Source organism: Ambystoma mexicanum, chromosome 13, assembly GCF_040938575.1.
Source record: "Ambystoma mexicanum isolate Mex_15411 chromosome 13, UKY_AmexF1_1, whole genome shotgun sequence".
Taxonomy (NCBI): Eukaryota; Metazoa; Chordata; class Amphibia; order Caudata; family Ambystomatidae; genus Ambystoma; species Ambystoma mexicanum.
In genome coordinates this window covers 458,361,923-458,380,019 of record NC_090938.1, presented here as the reverse complement: position 1 = coordinate 458,380,019, position 18,097 = coordinate 458,361,923, and the positions used below count along the sequence as shown (strand labels likewise).

The 18,097-nt window shown below is 40.5% G+C and overlaps 1 non-coding gene across 1 annotated transcript; it reads right to left on the bottom strand.

The window, feature by feature from the left end:
- Positions 1-5,861: 5,861 nt before the first annotated feature.
- Positions 5,862-5,966, bottom strand: LOC138522157 (U6 spliceosomal RNA). The gene has a single exon (XR_011283261.1). It is a non-coding gene; the product is annotated as a U6 spliceosomal RNA (small nuclear RNA).
- Between the last annotated feature and the right edge of the window lie 12,131 nt (positions 5,967-18,097).

The window sequence follows — 18,097 nt, the reverse complement described above, 5'->3', positions numbered from 1 at the left end:
TGCTTTGATGACCAAAGACAGACCTCAAGGTATTAACTAACACGTTCAGCTGGGCCTGGAATCACCCACTACTTGATGGTTTGTATAAAATCATAGAGCACATTGGAATGTAACACAATAACCATGTTTTGTTTATATATGACCTATCTCTGACAGTGTTTCAACCCTGCAACACTTCTGTGCACATACATGAATAAAGCACAGAGGCCACAGTGCATCATGGTAATAACATTCCAGTAAATTGGCTGTGACCTACAAGTCATATATGAAATTTGGAAGAGTTATCCTTTGGAGGTTGGGCACTGGCAGACAGCCTTTCTACACTACACTCCCATGAGTGCCCTCAACTAAAGTAGTGCAGGTTCCTACTCATTGTGGAATGCAGGATCAGGAGCACCCCATCCCAAGCGTCTGGGGGAACCTAAAAGCCAGGAGTGCTTTCATATGTAAGGCAAGTGGTATGTGTATTCCATGATAAACCCAGCATGTTTGTTACTGCGGGCAGCCTAACATCTCTCCAAGCATGTGTGTCTGTTACGTCGTAAAATGAAACACTTTTCTTTGCCCTTTATTACACATATATACTACACCATCCGCACATCCCATCAGCTCCCCAGTCAGTATTTCAAATGTAAAACCAGTGGAATGTAGTATTATGCAAGGGCCCGCACATTTCTGCAAACAAGCCCCTCCTCCGCCAAGCCCCATGTCATCAAACATGTTTCTGTCAGCAAATATCACAGCGATGTCCCCAAACACCTGAGATGTTTGCAAGCATCAGACAAGAACCAACACTAGTGGTTTTGCCTCTTTTTAGATTTATTCCACCTCATCCTCACCGCCCCTCACCTAGCTAGAGGTTGCTTCATATTTATGACAATCCTATCTTGTATTTTTATTTTATTTTATGTTATCACTGCAATGTTTGCAGTTCTTAGCCACCGTTTATGAATCCAACATGGTGTCAATTTCAAAATGTGTTGACATATTCCTCAAATGACCGATAAACTCCTTTTTGCGCTACCCGCTAATTGTACACGGCTCGCTGATTGGTCCGGACCCTGAATCAGGAAATGAACCTCTCTGAAAGGAACGGGATATAATTCATTTTTTTTAGATACTTAAAGGCCATTTAAAAAAATAAAAAAATCTGCTGTATGGATTAAAACCAAATTTGTAAAAACACTCTTTCAGGGCCAGTCCAGCTGTAGCTCTGACAGAAAAGTGTTTCTCATTTAAGTCAATCCGGATTTCTAAAATGGTGACACTCCCGCTTATACGTTTGCCCCACCGTGATGGAAACGTACATTTAAACAGAACGAACATTAGTAACTACCTAAAAAGTGTTCTTCTATGTAACCATAACAACAGGGATGCTATCATTCACCCTGCATTATATGTAGGGGGATCAGCTCTCTTGTGCAGAGCACTTGCAAAGTGGGTTGAATCTAGGCAGACAGATCTGAGCGCACGGCCAACCAGGTTTTGTGAATCCTTGGAAGGTTCATGCAGGCTAAATTATGCTGTATGGAAGAATCATTATGCGGGTCACTGAGGAAGACTGTGACCTTATAGAGGATCAGACTCCTCTATAAGGTCACAGAACTCCCACGTGACCTGCAATGTCTGTGTAGTGTACAGTAGGGGGTACTGTATCCCATCTATCACAGTAATACACCCATTACAGCATGGTTGTGGAAGCTCCACTCCTCTGTAAGGAGGCATATACAGCAGTCTAATAATGTAGTGAACTGCTGGAGATTAAAATGGGAGCGCTATTCACACTGTTGATGATTTTTTAAACCACAAAACAGCCTTTAAAAGCCTTTTAATACATGGGCTTACACTACTTCTCTGTAAAGGGGCCATTCGCTTTTTGAGCACAGACGGCTAGAGCAAAAAGTCTGTGATCAACTTAACTAATCAGAAAATTCAAGTCTATTAAGTCTATTAAGTTTGTGGCTGCTTGCCAACCAACAGTGCATTACAGACATTGGGCCTCATTGTAAGGCTGGAGGTAGCCTTGCTGGTAAAACTACCTCCAAACCGGCATGAAAATCCGGCACCCGCGAATTGACAATTACTGGGTTTTCTGGCCCCGCCGGACCCGGTAATTGCCATTTTGCGGGTGCCAGTACTGGTATATCCTCATTCCCATTTAAGCCCCATAGGGCTCAATGGGAATGGGGATGCTTGTAGCACCGGCACGTTCATGACGGTGCCTGTGCTACAGGCATGCTGTGCTCGCAGGTGCCTTCCATTCCAACAGGGCAGACCTGGCAGAATGAAAGGCACCCGCAAGCACACCTCTGGGTTTGCCGGTCTGGATACAACGGTACCAGTAAGTTTACTGGTACTGTTGTTTCCGAACCGGCAACCTTGTAATGAGGCCCATTGCCTTGTGCGCGTAGGAAATATGTACATTTCTAGTCTAAAGCTTACCTGCTAAACACGTACGGTTTGTTAAAGATTGTCTGGGTCTGATGTGGATGGTTGATTACTCCAAAAGAACAACACAATACACGAGAAAAGGTCTGAGCTGCTTCAGACCTTCAGAGCTTGTTTTTGCATTGTGCTAACAGAGCTCTGCATACAATTCTCACGTGCTGAAAATAATTACTCTTCACCCACTTTGGGGTAAAGGTCAATTTAGATCTGGGTGACAACTCTCATAGAAATAGGGACTATATTTATTCGTAAGCCACAGACCCTGCATTTAAATACAGAGGATGACATGTTCTTTGGCATTCAGTCTTGATAGACAAGCTTCGGCAAAGACAAATGGCTTAACCTTCCCCTTAAATCACGGAACCTTGAGAATCTCGCCCCGATGGCTGATGGTAATTATGCAGGCCGGGTTTCTAATATCGGCTTTATAGTGGATGTTTGAGGCTTTTATGACTCATCCCATGGCCTTTGCAAGATTGCTTCAATTTTCCTGAAAAAGGGCCACCTTTGCAAATGACTCGGAAAGGAATAAAGAGCTTTCAAATTAAAATGAGATGTTTCCCTGAAGGTGTGGACATGATTTTCAATAGGTACATGATTACCCAAAGGGCTGTGCCTTACTGATAACGTCAGGTTGGGGTCCTCGGCAAATAACGTCAGATGTCTCTCTGCTCCTGCTCATAGATTTAAATAATGTGTATGTGTTAAATGAAGCAGTTCTTCAAAACGAAGAAGGAAACCCTCTCTTCTATCAACACTGTATGGGATCTCTTAACTTGTTTGGGGTCATACGGAAACCCCCACAGATGCCTTCTACACCCTACCTCGACAGAATGAGCCCCATGGGAGGTTCAGATGCACTTGTAAAACTTAATTTGGGAGAAGTGTGCGCTAAGACCTGCAATTGATTGTCATTTTGTAATTCAAGTGCATTTTCTTAAATTACATGTGTATGTCGCACATGGTGTAAATTGCGCATGAGGCCTACTGCACTGGCAACACCTTCAAGCACACAGCACGTTCAGGATGACGTGCATCACTTACTGTGACAACCAAAACACCACTCTACTCTGCAGGGAATCTCAGCATCTCCGGAGGGCAGCATTCCTCCAGAAGCCACTGCAGGCAAGAAACAAATAACCAACAGGGTGCTTCCCTTGCTCTGATGCTCCCGGCTAGTCATGTGCTTTATACATCATGTGTATACATACATACATACATACATACATACTTACATACATAAATACATACATGCATACATACAATGTGTCCAGACATTTTCCTGGAAATTATTGTGTGTACTGAGGGGCAGGAGACTAGTGCCCTGTGATGGAGGGAAGGCTTTTGCTATCCACCGCAGGGCCCTACCACATGAGCCAATGCCCTATTGGTTCCTGAGAGGCCCTACATGGCATTGTGTAATGATACATTTGTATAAACTTATAAAGACGTGAACATGTGGGCAGAGTGGGGTGAGAGGTGCTGGTTTGCACTACCAAAAGATGTTTGGTAAATATCACTGGTCACCAAACCTTTGGACAGAGCTTCACAAAACTGTGGAGGTCACTGTGTGAGAGTGTGTATACCCCAACTCATGAATATGCCAGTGGTTCACAGAAGCAATGCCTGGTTTAGGTACACCAAGGGCAGGGAACTTGCACATGCCAATATTCATAATGAAACACGTGTTCATTATTATTGAATTGAGAACAGCGGGTTTTTAAAAAGAAAAAAAATGGATGGGAGACCTGCTAACATGGATGATATCCCAGAATTTTTGTTGGTTTGTGTAAAATACACATATTTGCGAAGGAAGTAGTTGAGTCCAATGCTCCTGAAGTATGACTTGAATTCTTGGTCATGGGTGTGCAAAGTAATGGGTCAAAATCAGTGACCTGGTTTCGAGGCAAATGTCTATACATCCAATCAGATAAAAGATCTGTGCCTATGATAACAGTTATTTCCCATGATTTTGATATAGGCGATGATGAGATATTTCACTAATTATAGGAGTAAGGTAGGATAAGCATGCAATTTATTTTGGGATAATAGTTATCTATTGTTTGAGTGTACAATTTTATTTTTTTTTAAATTGAACATTCTATGTGATATGATGTTCTCCGACATGAGGCAGTGTGATGCTGTTGGAGTTGTGAGTACATAACAGCAGGGGCTTACAATTATAACGTCACTCCTCTTATGCAATTTATTAGAGCATGTAATTGGAAGAGGCTCAGGTAATTTGCATGGATGCTTAAAATTTCAAACTACATTATACCAAAATAGGTGCTTAATATAATAATATTAGAATTTGCTCATGGAAATATGGCTACCATACCGCGATAAGACACAATCCATCAGATGCGTTAATGGTGCCAATTAATTGGGGAATGACACAAAACAAGTTATAAATGCGGTTAGAACACAGAAATTAGATGTAACCCATTACATAATGTAATAGTGTCAATAAAGGGGGAATGGTACCGGTAGCGAGATTAGATCCAATTATTACAATATGTTGAGTCACAACTCCTAAGAAAAGTAATATAGGGACATGGCGCTGGTCATCAGGGAGAAGTAGCTCAGGATCAACAAAAGTCCCTTTTTAGTGTTTATGGACAGTTTAACCAGACAAAGTGGACACGTTCGCTAACACGCCTATCACACCACCACGTTCAGCACCTTGCAGGGACACTTCTATTTCAGAAGAAGCATCTACATGGGTCAGTTGTACGTGAGGAAATTACACAGAGATAGAATTGAGCAGTGTTATACCCATACTGGACGGTGCACTAATTGTGACACCGTCTTTTCATTTTCAGGATGACACATGATAGGCTGTAGTCTATTAGTACAGCGAACTGCACGAGGGCACTGCGTATTGCACCCTGAGAAATCTCCTTCTTTCTCAGACCTGGAAACCGAACGGGAGAGTACAGAACTAATACATTAGAATCCACAGACGCTAGTGTAAGCACACAAACAAACACATGTATCGATGTACGGTGTACTAATCAAGAGACATTTTTTTTTTGGTTTTTTTTTATTTCCCCATCAGAACTGTGCATCAGTTGAGCTGCCTTCTTCCATCTAAACCCGTTCAGCCAAACCTGTTCATTAATTGAACTATCATGAAAACTCATCAAGGTACTGTTACTATAACTTCACAATATGCATCTTGTGGTTATTTTTTAGGAAATTGCTTTTTTTGCTTGCAGCATTGAAATGTGTCCAAGAGACAAAGCTGCTTGAGGACTATAAGTTTACTATCAAACATAACCGAGCACCCTATATTTGACAACAGTTGGTTCACAAACAACAACTATTTGCACATTTTGTTGAACACAGGGTCAGTGAAGAATACAAATTTAGGTATGACTGAGTAAAATAATAGTCAACCTTCACATTCTTTCTTTTTTATGGCACGCTTCACGAATTTGCGTGTCATCCTTGTGCAGGGGCCATGCTAACCTTCTCTGTATCGTTCTAATGTTAGTACAGGTGCTGCCGAGGCAGCCCAACCTTCACATGTTGAAAGATCGTGTACCACCAGGGCACGGTTGTAAGGTCAGGGGTGAATGTTTTAGAGATCTCTTTAATTTGGTTTGCTGGGTAACTTGCAATGACCTGCCCAGCTGCACGGCACCAACCCCATGGCACATAAACACAGATAACAATACAATCTTACAATTCACTGCAAATATAGTGAAATATTCTGTCAAGTTATTTTCGTGCACTTTTTATTTGTTAATGTTGTCTGAGTTATAGTTAATGTCAGTAGATAGTGCATGCACTAGTGTGAGTTCATATGTTCTCTTTATTTTCTTATATGTTGTTTGTTTTTCCACTGACTGTGTATCATGTACATATCATGCGAATACTGTGCTATGCACTTTCTACTCATCGAACCCGAAGGAACAGATCTTGTAATTGTCAGTATCAACTCTGAGGAAGGGCATCACCTGAAACGTGTTGGCTGATTACTTATTTTCTTGAAAAAATTATGCGACATAGAGCATATGAGCTTTGAAGCGATTGATTATGTGTTTATTGTGATAGATTCACTGTTATAATTGTATGTGATTTCAAATGCATGATATAGGCTGATTACCGCGTGTTTGATCAATGTGGAAATTAGTACATGGCTTGGAAAATTTTTTTGGAGGCACATCTTGAGACCTCTTGTATTTTCAGCTCTATTTTAATTCTTGATCACATGCTTTAGTTATTGTTAAAAGCAGAACATATTGAAGCACTTTATGCAAACGTCACTTTTACAAAAGCTATGCTTTCATGTGGTCAGATTGTTAAGCGGCTTCACTTCAACACTACAGCTAAGTCAATGCCTAGTCTGGGATGCTGAGGGAAACCCTTATTGATATATTATTAGGTCCAGTTCATGTACTCTGGATGACAACCCTTATATAACACCCCCCTCTTAGAATCCCCCTGACCCCACTGAGCCAAGAAGTAGGTTTGTTTTGCAAATTAAAAATTTTATTTGGAAAATTAAACAATATATATATATATATATATATATCACACTTTTATAATAAATTAATATCTGATAGTACACTGAGACATATGATGTGGATCCACAATGGGTAATGTTACAGTGGTACACTTGATTACTTAGGAGTAGTATAGAGGATGAGGTAGCTGAAAATGCTTGATGGTTTCAAGGAAATGCAAGGTGAAATAAGTGCAGTACATCAAATAAACTTGATATGATTTCAGCCAACAACAATGTAACCACTTTTTCTCTGGCAATTCACCCCCCCCCCTATGCAATGTAAGAAATGGAAGGAGATGGAAAGAGGAGCACACAGTTCTCAGGAATGCAATCAAATACAATACGAAATTCAGTTCCCCCCCAGCAAGCTTAGAGGAAACAGGTAGAAGTTTGAAACACAAGCCCAAAATGCTTTTAAATGTGATGGCAACGGATGGGAAAATATGCTAACTGATTTTAATTCCCTCTAGAGATTCAGGGTGAGTGAGAGATGCTTGTTGGTATTAGTTCAGGCTCACTTTAGCAATGCTCTATGAGTTATTACCAGGTTGCAAATGGATTTTTTAACAAAGGAAAGAATGGAGCAGCTATTTTGACAAGTGGAGAAATTGAGCCAAAATCGCAAATCGCTGTAAATTTCGTGAGTGCGTAAATCGCGATTGCGGAAAAAGTATAGGGAGTAGGAAGTCGCTTCTAGGTTCGTTGGAAATTTCGTTCCTAGCCCAAACGGTTCCAGAGATACGGACGATTTAATAAAGGTAGATTTTCGGATTTAAAGTAAAACTCAAAATGACAGGTGACAGTTGTGCAGCTTTAAAAATGACAGATGACACGATTTCTAGGAGGCAGTTCTACTTAGGTTAAAATAGCTTGAATTAGATTATTTTAACTAAGAGATTGGTTCTGCATAGTTCTGCTAGGTACTCACAATATAAATTTGAACTAGGCCTTGTCACGGATCTGGTCAACACATCCGGCGGCAGTTCTGTCTGCTCGGCGGGTCAATCAGGCACCGGTTCTGCTCACAGCGATCCGGATCTCTGGTTCTGCTCACAGCGGTCTGGGTCAGCTCTGCTCTGCCGGTCTAGCCTCTCTGGATACAGCGACCTCTGGTTCTGGATACTTCTCTGCTTTCCGGTCCCGATCAAGTGGATTCTGGATGTAACACTGCTTTCTGGGTACTGGCAAAAGTTCTTGGCAAAAGAATTTAGACAGCTCGCCCGGCTGTGGAATAGTTTGCAAATGATTTTAAGGATGCTGAGGCCTGCTGAGAAGATTTCTCAGTTTGTGGGTTTAGGCCCCTGCTTTAAGTTCTGAAGTAAATTTCTGGTCTCTGAAGATTGATGGATGTGAAGTCTGGAGTCTCCCGGCAGAGCGTCCCACAGAAAATGGAATTGAATGTCTCTACCTGTCCCAGCAGTCTCTTTTTTATGTGTTTTGGAAGTGGGTGTGTGCGTGGCATAGCTGAGCCTGCCCCTCTCTACTTGTCATTGGCCCAATTCTCCCATCTCCCATGATTGGGGGAAGGAAATGGATTGTCATCATGATGAGGTCTGTTTATGGGTCAGAGGATCCTCCCCTGGTCAATTTGCCTACAAATCTATATTTGATTCAAATACATATTTCCCAGATACACAATTTTTTGAAATTACATGTACACATTATATATTCCTTATGGTCCATGCTTGTCCGCCTCTGATCTTCCCGGGGGTTTGCATTCAAAAATGACAACATTTTGCGCTTTTTGACTGGTTTACCAATATCGGACATTTACCAAAAATTACACACATGTGCGCAAGGAGTATGGACATTAATTGATGAAGTGTCAGATTTTTAACATGCAGACATTTGGAGTGAGACCCTATTTTCTGCTAGCAACCCCCCAGAATACACCACAGGGTCCTAACGCCTCTTAAAACATGCACAGAAAAATCACAAGAATAATGATATTACTTATATAATTTTGACCAGTCCGCACTATGAGTTATCTATCTTTTTAACTTATGCCCTGGTCAAAAAGGGGTGTGTCTTCCCACATCACATGGTGGAAGAACTGGTTTATCCACTTCCCCCAAGCTCAGCTGGCTCTCACAGGCACTTCCCCTCCCACTTCTCCAAAGAGGAAGCCACTTTACAGCCCCCCCAATATAACATTTGCCTGAGTCCATTGTTCAGTTTCCTGCAGTCCCCAGGTAATTCAATCAGAGAGGTGTCACCTCCTTTTTGTGGGGGCAGCAGAATGCAGCCAGTCCTGGGAACACAGCTGTTGATCCAGTTTCACCTCCTGTCGGGGGTAGTTGTCAGGCAGAATACAGTTTCATTAAGCCAGGTTTCAGCTAAATGTCACTTTTTCTTCCCAGTTTTCTACATTCAAACCAAACTGACAATTTTTACACATGCAGCTAGAATGCTGATTCTAAGTTCAAAACTATGACATTTCAACAGTTACAAACTATGTGACACTCAAAAGTAGGTCCCTCATTTAATTTAAACATTTTGATTTTAGTGGTTTTCAGTTCAGTTTAACTTAAGCTGCTGACCTCCACAGCTCAGCCAGTTTTGTTATGAACATTGTTTTGGGCTCTTTTTCTTTCCAGATTTTGTATGCACACAAAACTTCATTCTGCCAAATGTCTGCTGGTGTTCTGTGAGATTTTTGAATATCCTGCAATGTTTGACATAGGCATTTTTAGCTTGCATTCAGAGAAACCAAGGTGATTTCAAAGGGCTTTTTAAGCTAACAGGCACTGCTGTTTTTCCTTTGGCACACATTCCACTCATGGCACCCCTGGCCCATCACGCTCGCACTAGTCGGTGGAAGGTTAGGCGACCATTTTGGTGTGCGCACAAACTGCGCGGTTCTCCTGGATTCTGGCGCACATGTGGGCTTTTTGGCCATCTTGGATTTTCTAAGCCCACAGCACCAAATGTTGCAGCTTAATGAATCAAACGTGGGTCAATACACCTGACAAGTTCAACTCCTTCTACATTTAGACGTTTTGTCCAGATAGTTATGCATTTTAATGTTTGTATGAAATATATTTTCTTGCCACATTTAATAGAGAAATCAGAAATAAATCATTATAAAACAGAAAGACAGAAGTTCTTGTACATATTCAAATGATCAAATAAAATCAATTTTTTCCTTCAAATTTGTCAAGATATAAAGCTTGCATTATGCAGGATTGAAGCAGGAATACAAGTATAAATGGAGAATATATTATGCTGCCATGTTGTGAGCCATGCATTCTTCATTAGACGTTGCTCTGTTTTTTGATGGGCCCATTCCTTTTTATTATCACCTGGGACAAATTCAGCTTCCTATCATGTTGCTCAGATTGTGGGCTGAATCTCACGATGAAGCCTGCACTCCAAGCAACCACCTGCCATCTTCCCTCTCTCTCCCCTACCCCCTGCTGCTTCCCAACCCTGCCCTCTGCTCCCTGACTACCACATATCATTCATAATGTCAGCAGTACCACCAATCCACCCCTCAATTGCCCTCGGCCACCATGGAAATGGAAGAGCGGCTCTATATTCCATGGTGGCTATGTTGAGTGAGTATTTGCTTGAGGCAAAACGTAATCATTGCTATCAGAACCACAGGCCATACACCTGGGGTTCTAACAGCAATAAAGTCCTAACCACATGGTACACCTAGGGGAGCTGGATATTATTAATTATTTACAAGGCATTTCCAAAGCTGTGGACATTCTCTTCAGTGCAGCCACTGAGTTGTATTATGATACACGCCAAACAATGTACATTGTATACACAATTTAAACTCAGCCATTTCATTTTCATGTTTTCATGTTTAGCTTTCTTTTGCCAAGCAAACATATTTGACTCATGCATAAATAATGTGTTAAATTATACACTTTTTGCAAAAAGCTTCATTTTGGAGAATAAGATACTAGGGGCTCTCATAATTTCGTTAGTGCCTAAATATCTCTAATGGTAGACATCAAATGAGAGAGAGGACATGGTGGCCAAATTCCTGCTAAAAGGGATCTATGTTACTATGACAAAGTTTACATTGACGTAACAAAATGTAATTTGACAAAATTAAAAACAAACAAATGTATCCTATAACAGTAATTTAACGTGAAAAATAAAATTATTTATTTTAAGAAAAACATAACATTTTAAGAACAATTACAGTATTTCATACAATGGGGGAAGATTCTTATTCTGTCTTTTACAAAGTTTCCCACTTCATCCACATTCCCATTCTTTCTAATCCTGCTATGTTTTCCTAATCCCTGGTCACCCCGGCACCTATCTTCCTCCATCTATCCCTTTCTCCATATTGAACTTAACTTTTTTGTTAATAAATTGACTCTAAACCACTCCTTCATGTCTTTACTTTTTCAAAAGAATTGTAGTTACATTTCTTTAATATTTGTATATAATTTTATGACAGTTGGATTTGTGTTCTTTTTAAAAATACTTTTCTTTTTTATGTTATACTAACCTAATTACCCGGGTTCACCCAGAATCTCCATTCTTAGATTTTTAAATCTCTGATCGGTAAGTCTCAGTCAGTTTCTTCAGCAGTTTCATTGCTTCGTTTTTTAGCAGCACAAATTCTCAGATGTGTAAATCTTGCTTGAGTTTCTTCAGCAGTTTCATTCATTCGTTGTTCAGCAGCACCAATTCTCATAACAGCAAGTCATGTTTCAGTTTCTCCAGCGGTTTTGTTGCTTTGTTTTTAGCTGCACAAATTCTCTGATTGTTAAGTCTTGCTTCAGGTTCTTCAACACTTTCATTGTTATGTCTAAAAGCATGTTGAATTCTATGAGCTTTATGGTCTTGAGATCTTCCTTCTTCAGAATGTTGATTAGGTTTCAGCTTTTGATGTTTTGTTTTGATTCGGTTGGGATTAAATACTGCTCTCTATTTTCGTGTCATTTCTGTAAAAATATATTTGTGGGATCAAAGCATTAATGAAAGGAGAGCATACAGAAGAAAGAAGTCTTTTTGTTAAATATGGAACTTGATTCAAATCAACTGATTCAACTATGTCATCTTGAAATTGTAGCAAAATTCCATTTGATGTCATGAGGGTGAAGTACTTGAGGGTGAAATCTTTGTAAAAATGTTACGATAAAAGTTAATCAGGTGTTGATCATGTTTCAGCTTCAATGCATGAACACTTTCTACAAATGACCAGTAGATGGTGGTGTAACACCACAAAACATAATGCCGAAAAACAAAGCCAAACAAAAAAAAAAAGATGAATGATTTTGGGAACGGGATGACCTATCGAGCCGAAAATAGTTGCATTACTTCGGCAATGAAATAAAGAATATTCCATGCAAAATTCATGACACCAGACCTCACCATCAATGAGTAGTTACTTCCCCAAGAATGCCACAAACAAACCCACAAACTCACAAACACAACCTTTTTTAAATGTATATAGACCATTTGATAAATGGTCATTATTAGTCTTGGAATTTAACTTTTCTCCATTTTCAATTTTCACAAAGGTATTATTGATCAAGTGTTTGTTTTCCAAGATGCCATTATTTACTTTTACTGATAAGGATGTATCACCATGCAAGTATGCAGAAATCATTATTATATGCAACACACACACCAAGGCACGTATTAACCATGTATTAAGATTTCAAACATGTTAGTACTTAACTAATTTGGAGCAAGACACTCAGCATTGGTGTATTGTCAAAAATAGCCACTTGCCAATTTGCAGCCCTTCCAAATAAATGTAAGGGTGATCTGAAAATATCTACAGTGAGCTCAAGAGTCCTGAATCCCACCACAAACTTGCATTGGAATTTGCATGCCACCACTGCTGGAAATCAAAATACTATATAATGTACTTAATTGTATTTATTTGTTTGTTAACACACCATTTTTCTTCAATTGTTATGAAGATTAATATATATAGATAATGAAAGTAAACTTTAACCGCAATCTCATCATGCAAATTATAGTCTTACACATTAAACAGGGAATTGAACGACTGGAAAAGACTACAAGGAAAGCAAGAAAAGTAAAAACATTCATTATAGAGAGTTCCAACATTGCACCAAGCATGCAATCAGTTAGTGATCACAACACAAGTATTCAAAGTAAAGCCTTTCCAGCAGTTATCAAACACATCACACCTATCTTTTAACATGCAAGATACCTGAATTTTAGTAGCCAATACATAGTAATCTGTTAGCTGATGGTCTATACTTATTCTCATCAAGGTTTTTAAGATGTGTATCTTTCCTTCTATTAGCACCCAGATGATGCAAACGTGTTCTGAGAAATATTTTGGGGAAACTCTCAAAAAACACTCACCACAAAACTATGTTTTTCAGGCACAAATCATACATCAAGAAAATAGCCTTATTTTTGTAACAATTTTCTCTGACTGTATTTTTAACCATAGACGGTTCCAAAATCCACCATATCAGACCTACATGTTTATAAAGAGAAAACCCAGTTAAACCTCTAATTAGAAATGTTTTGCAATTGTCATCAAAGTCTTCAGTGGTAGCAGTAGTTCATCATATTATATTGGAAACAAAAACAACCAAAAGATTCAGACGAGCCAGCAGAGAAGTAAAGCCAAATGTAGCCACATTATTTAGGATTTTTTGACTAAATAGCCATACCATTTCCCCTTTTCAAATGTATTTTTCAGTCACTTTGATTTTTATCTACAGGAAAACACTGTTTATTTTGTAGTTCATAGGCCACCTCAGTAAACATGGCAACCACAATATCTGTTACGAGGATTCCATGTTCATCTCTAAATAGAGGCATGACATTTGGATTTTTAAAAGTCCAAATTATATATTTAGGTTCTGTGTTGAGCTGTCTGAACTTTCCATCCTTGCATTTGGGGAAGTGAGGGCCAGGAACTGGGCTAGCACAGCTGATACCTGGTATGCCTCCCAGAATGTGGTTGAACCAGGATCCCACCCACTCGCCATACCGCCAGTGATGCAGTATATTATATTTCAGACAGCACTCTAGCATACTGATTGCCAGAGGTTCTACTGCCAGAATTACCTGCAGGTAACCACACTGGACAGAGGGCTGGATTTCAAGCATGCAACAACCAAATCATCATTATGAGTGACCCTGCAATGTTCTTGATCCCATGGGAAAGACTTCACCTTTTACTGTCTGAAGGCCAGGAAATATTATGATTGCAGGCTTCATGCTCCAACACGTATAACTTGGGTCGCTGGAAATCAATAGGGAGAGTGCAGATGAGGGACCTCTTGGGGATCCTGATAAAGCTACTATCTAGGATGGACCTGTTATGAGTACTGATAAAAACAAAGGTCCACGTGGTACATAATGTGAATTCTGAGAAAGGTAAAGGTCTAAAGGGGCCTGTTATGACCCTGATAAAGCTAATATCTAGGGGAAACCAGATTTCAATCATGATAAAGCCAAGGACCAGGAGGGGCCTACTGTGAATTGAGAGAGAATGCTAAGGTCTAGAATGGATCTGTTAGGAATCCCGAGAGAAAGCCAATGTCCAGGAAGGACGTATTGTGAATCCTCAAGAGATCAAAGGTCCAGGACTTGTTAAGGATAGATATTGGCCATTTACATTGGCCATCCATTTAGACACTTTACTTGGCAGCATACAACATCTGAAAGGCGTGACAAGGACTTAGACGAATAGGTAAAGAATCGTATTACTTGATACTGAATCCTTAGGTGTTATGCTTTCATATTGCTCCAAATCACCACTGCAGTAGTATTAATCTCACCTAGGCTTGTCTGAGTGGTGGCACACATTGGGCCCATTACACGGATGGCGCTAAGGGATTACCGGCACCGGTAAGGGCACCGGTGCCGGTAATCCCTTAGCGCCATACTACGACGTCCCTCAGTGGGTCCCGTCCTTAACGTGTGGCCAGACCACACGTTAAGGAAGGGACCCGCTGAGGGACTTCAGGGCAAATAACGGTACCTCTAGTAGCGGTACCGTTATTTGCTCCTTCCCCATTCCCATTGAGCCCTATAGGGGCTCAAATGGGAATGGGGAAGGGCCTTGGTGAATGGGGAATTACCGCCCCGCCAACCTTGGAATGGGGCGGTAATTCCCCCATTCACCAAGGCGGAATCGGTAAAATACCGGCGGCAACCATGGCGCTAATAGCGCCATGGTTACCGCTGTCTGTGTGATGAGGCCCATTGTCTCCACCAGCAGTATCCGGACTTTGGGCCTCATCACGAGTTGGGTGGTAATGCCGCTGGTATTACCGCCGGCGCTAATAGCCCTACCGCCAAACCACCCGGTGCTATTAGCGCCAGATCACGGGGTTGGCAGAACGGTTAGTGCCATTCCCCATTGGGCCCATTTGGAAATTCCTCATTCCCCATTGGGCCCAATGGGGAAAATTTGTGCTATTACTGCCAGCAGATTTCCCGCCGGCGATAACAGCACCAAAAATTGGCAATTTTGCCACAGAGTTCCCCCCAGCTCAGAGCTGGGGGAAATCCGCCAAGGCCATGATCTGGCGGACCCTTAAATGCAGCAGTAATAGTGCTACCACCGCATTTAAGGGTTACCACCAAACTCGTGAGGAGGCCCTTTATATAGGATGTTAGGAGATATTTGTATGAGTGTGTTAATGTATTAATGTGCTGTTATTGTATTTAGTTGAAGTCACTTCTCACCAGTCAGGACAATTATAAACACTTGAGTATTTATCTTTAGGATTAAACAACAAAGATTATATGAGGTAAATCCTAGTTGTCCCTTGTAATTTTGCTGGAATTGTCATAATTGTTGTCATAATTTTGCAGAGTTGTCATAATTATTTCAAGCCATGTTGTATTTTAAAGTGGTATTTAGTAATATCACTATTTTTGTCACCAGAAACAGAGAATAAATAACATCCAACCACTTTTGTGCTTCCAAAATATCCCATATACATTACCAATACTGTCTTATGAGACATTTTCTATCGTTTCCCTATTAGGTATCTCCTTGTCATTAAAATGTTTGAAGCACGCGCACATACACATCCTCATCACAAGGAGGGCAGGCACAGTCTTATGAGGCTGTGGACATTCTGATGCATGTCATATGCAGATTGTGGCTGGTTTAAAGTTTAAAAGACTTGCTGAGGAGGAAGAGAGCAGACAATAGCGATCTGCTTCAGCCACATGTCCTCCATGTTGTATTCACGATGATTAATTTTAGTATGCACTTAGCTATTTCAGCTTTAGCAGAATTAGCACTCTGCTTAAAGCCTTAGTTAAAGCCACACATGTATCTTTCATCGCCTGATGTTTAATGGGGCCACTCTATCAGCCAGTAACTGTATTTCTCTGTGATAAGGTAGGCCCTTATGCACACATAAGTGGATGATGCTGCAATGTGGCTAGCCAGTGCTAATCTCCCACACAAGTACTGCAGCATGTCTAAGTTTTAAATGCTCCCCAACTGCATAAGCGGGGGAATGAAGACTCGGATCAAATCAATGTAACACAATGTGCAACGTCAACCTCAAGAAAGTCCTTACTGTTATAAATAAAACAAAAACAAAAATCCATAGCATACTGTCACCAAAAAAATAAATAAAAAATAAACAAGGCCAAGTGTGCCTGGTAGAAATAATTTTAGAAATACAGGTATTTAACAATATATTCCTTTGCTACTGGCTGCTATATAAAACCTTTGCTGATCTTTTGATTGTATTCCTGTTTTTACCTCCACCACATTATTTCCGGTGCTCGGGATGCCCGCCTACGCCTTCAAGGTTTCTCCATTTGCTTTAGAGGCGAGGCAGATATTCAACATCATTGCCAATTATACCATTCTCTGGTCAGAACGATTAAGGTATCTTTGCTTTTGCATCTGTGGTTGGTGGCTTGGCCATCCTAACATAAGAGGGATTCAGGCACATTAGCTCTCAGGAGCAAATCGCTGCCAGAACTGTGCCAAACACAAAGGTAGAACCCTTGACTGGCATCCCCCCAGGGGCCGTGGATTTGATCTACTCCACAAAATATTGTTAATTTCTCAGAACAGGCACACTCTTGTACACATTCATAATAGTTTTTTTTTGTATTTGTTTTTATGTCTTTTGTATGCTCTGCTGTTTTTGTTCTCAGGCAATGTGTTTACAAACAGTGGCACACATTTGAACCAAGCAGTGTGTTTTGAATGGAAGTCCTATTAGGCCATTTGTACTCAAAGTTCACAAAGAAAAAGAAGAATGGATGGAAACAGGGCTCAAGTCGAGGGTACACGCGGGGGGAGACAAAGTCCACCCACTTTTTTCAGAGGGTGGACTCAGTCCCCCACAGCTAAAATGAGAAACATTGAATGTCCTCTTTGAATGTATGCATTAAAGCCGACGACGACGGGGATTGAACTACAGTCATCAGGTTTGTAGGCCAGACACTTCACCACCGCACTATATAACCTAATGCAAAAAGTAACAAACAACTAAAGGTGAAATGTCTAATTTAGGTACTGCAAGTCCCAGGGAAAACATTTCTATTGGTTCTTGGAGTTTAAAACATGCACATCTTTTAACGTTTTCAAAAACACTATTAGAAGAAAAAATCCTCTCTAGGTTTGTGTGTGTGTTGATTTTCTGAAAGGAAAATGCCATTCGCCCTGTGCAATTTGAGTGGTTATGCAAAGCCAATTTATTGAAATGTGCATATTTCACATTGACCTGCTAATTTCTGCCAACGTCACATTCCCTTGCATTTGTTGATGAGTCCCCCCACTTTATTTTTTAGGACTTGAAACCTGGATGGAAAGATCCAAACTCTGTTTCCATGACTACTCCCTTTTACAAACCATGTGTTCAATTCTCTACACTATCAATTTTGTGATTATGAAAGTTGTAAAAGCATGTCTAATCATAAGCTCAGAACAGTACTTGCCACTATCTTGGGTATGGCATGGTGTGCTTACTCTGCAGGCCAGTGTGTGATGGGTTATTTTGAGTATGGCTAACTAAACCTTGGATATGGACAAGGAGGTTTGCACATAGTGCCAGAGCATGTGGGGAAGTATATATTCGCACTCACATATATATTGGATTCACATACACAGCAGTTCTAAGCAGAACATCAACATAGATGCAGACCATTATCACACCCTGTGTAACCATACTAATCCCCCCAACT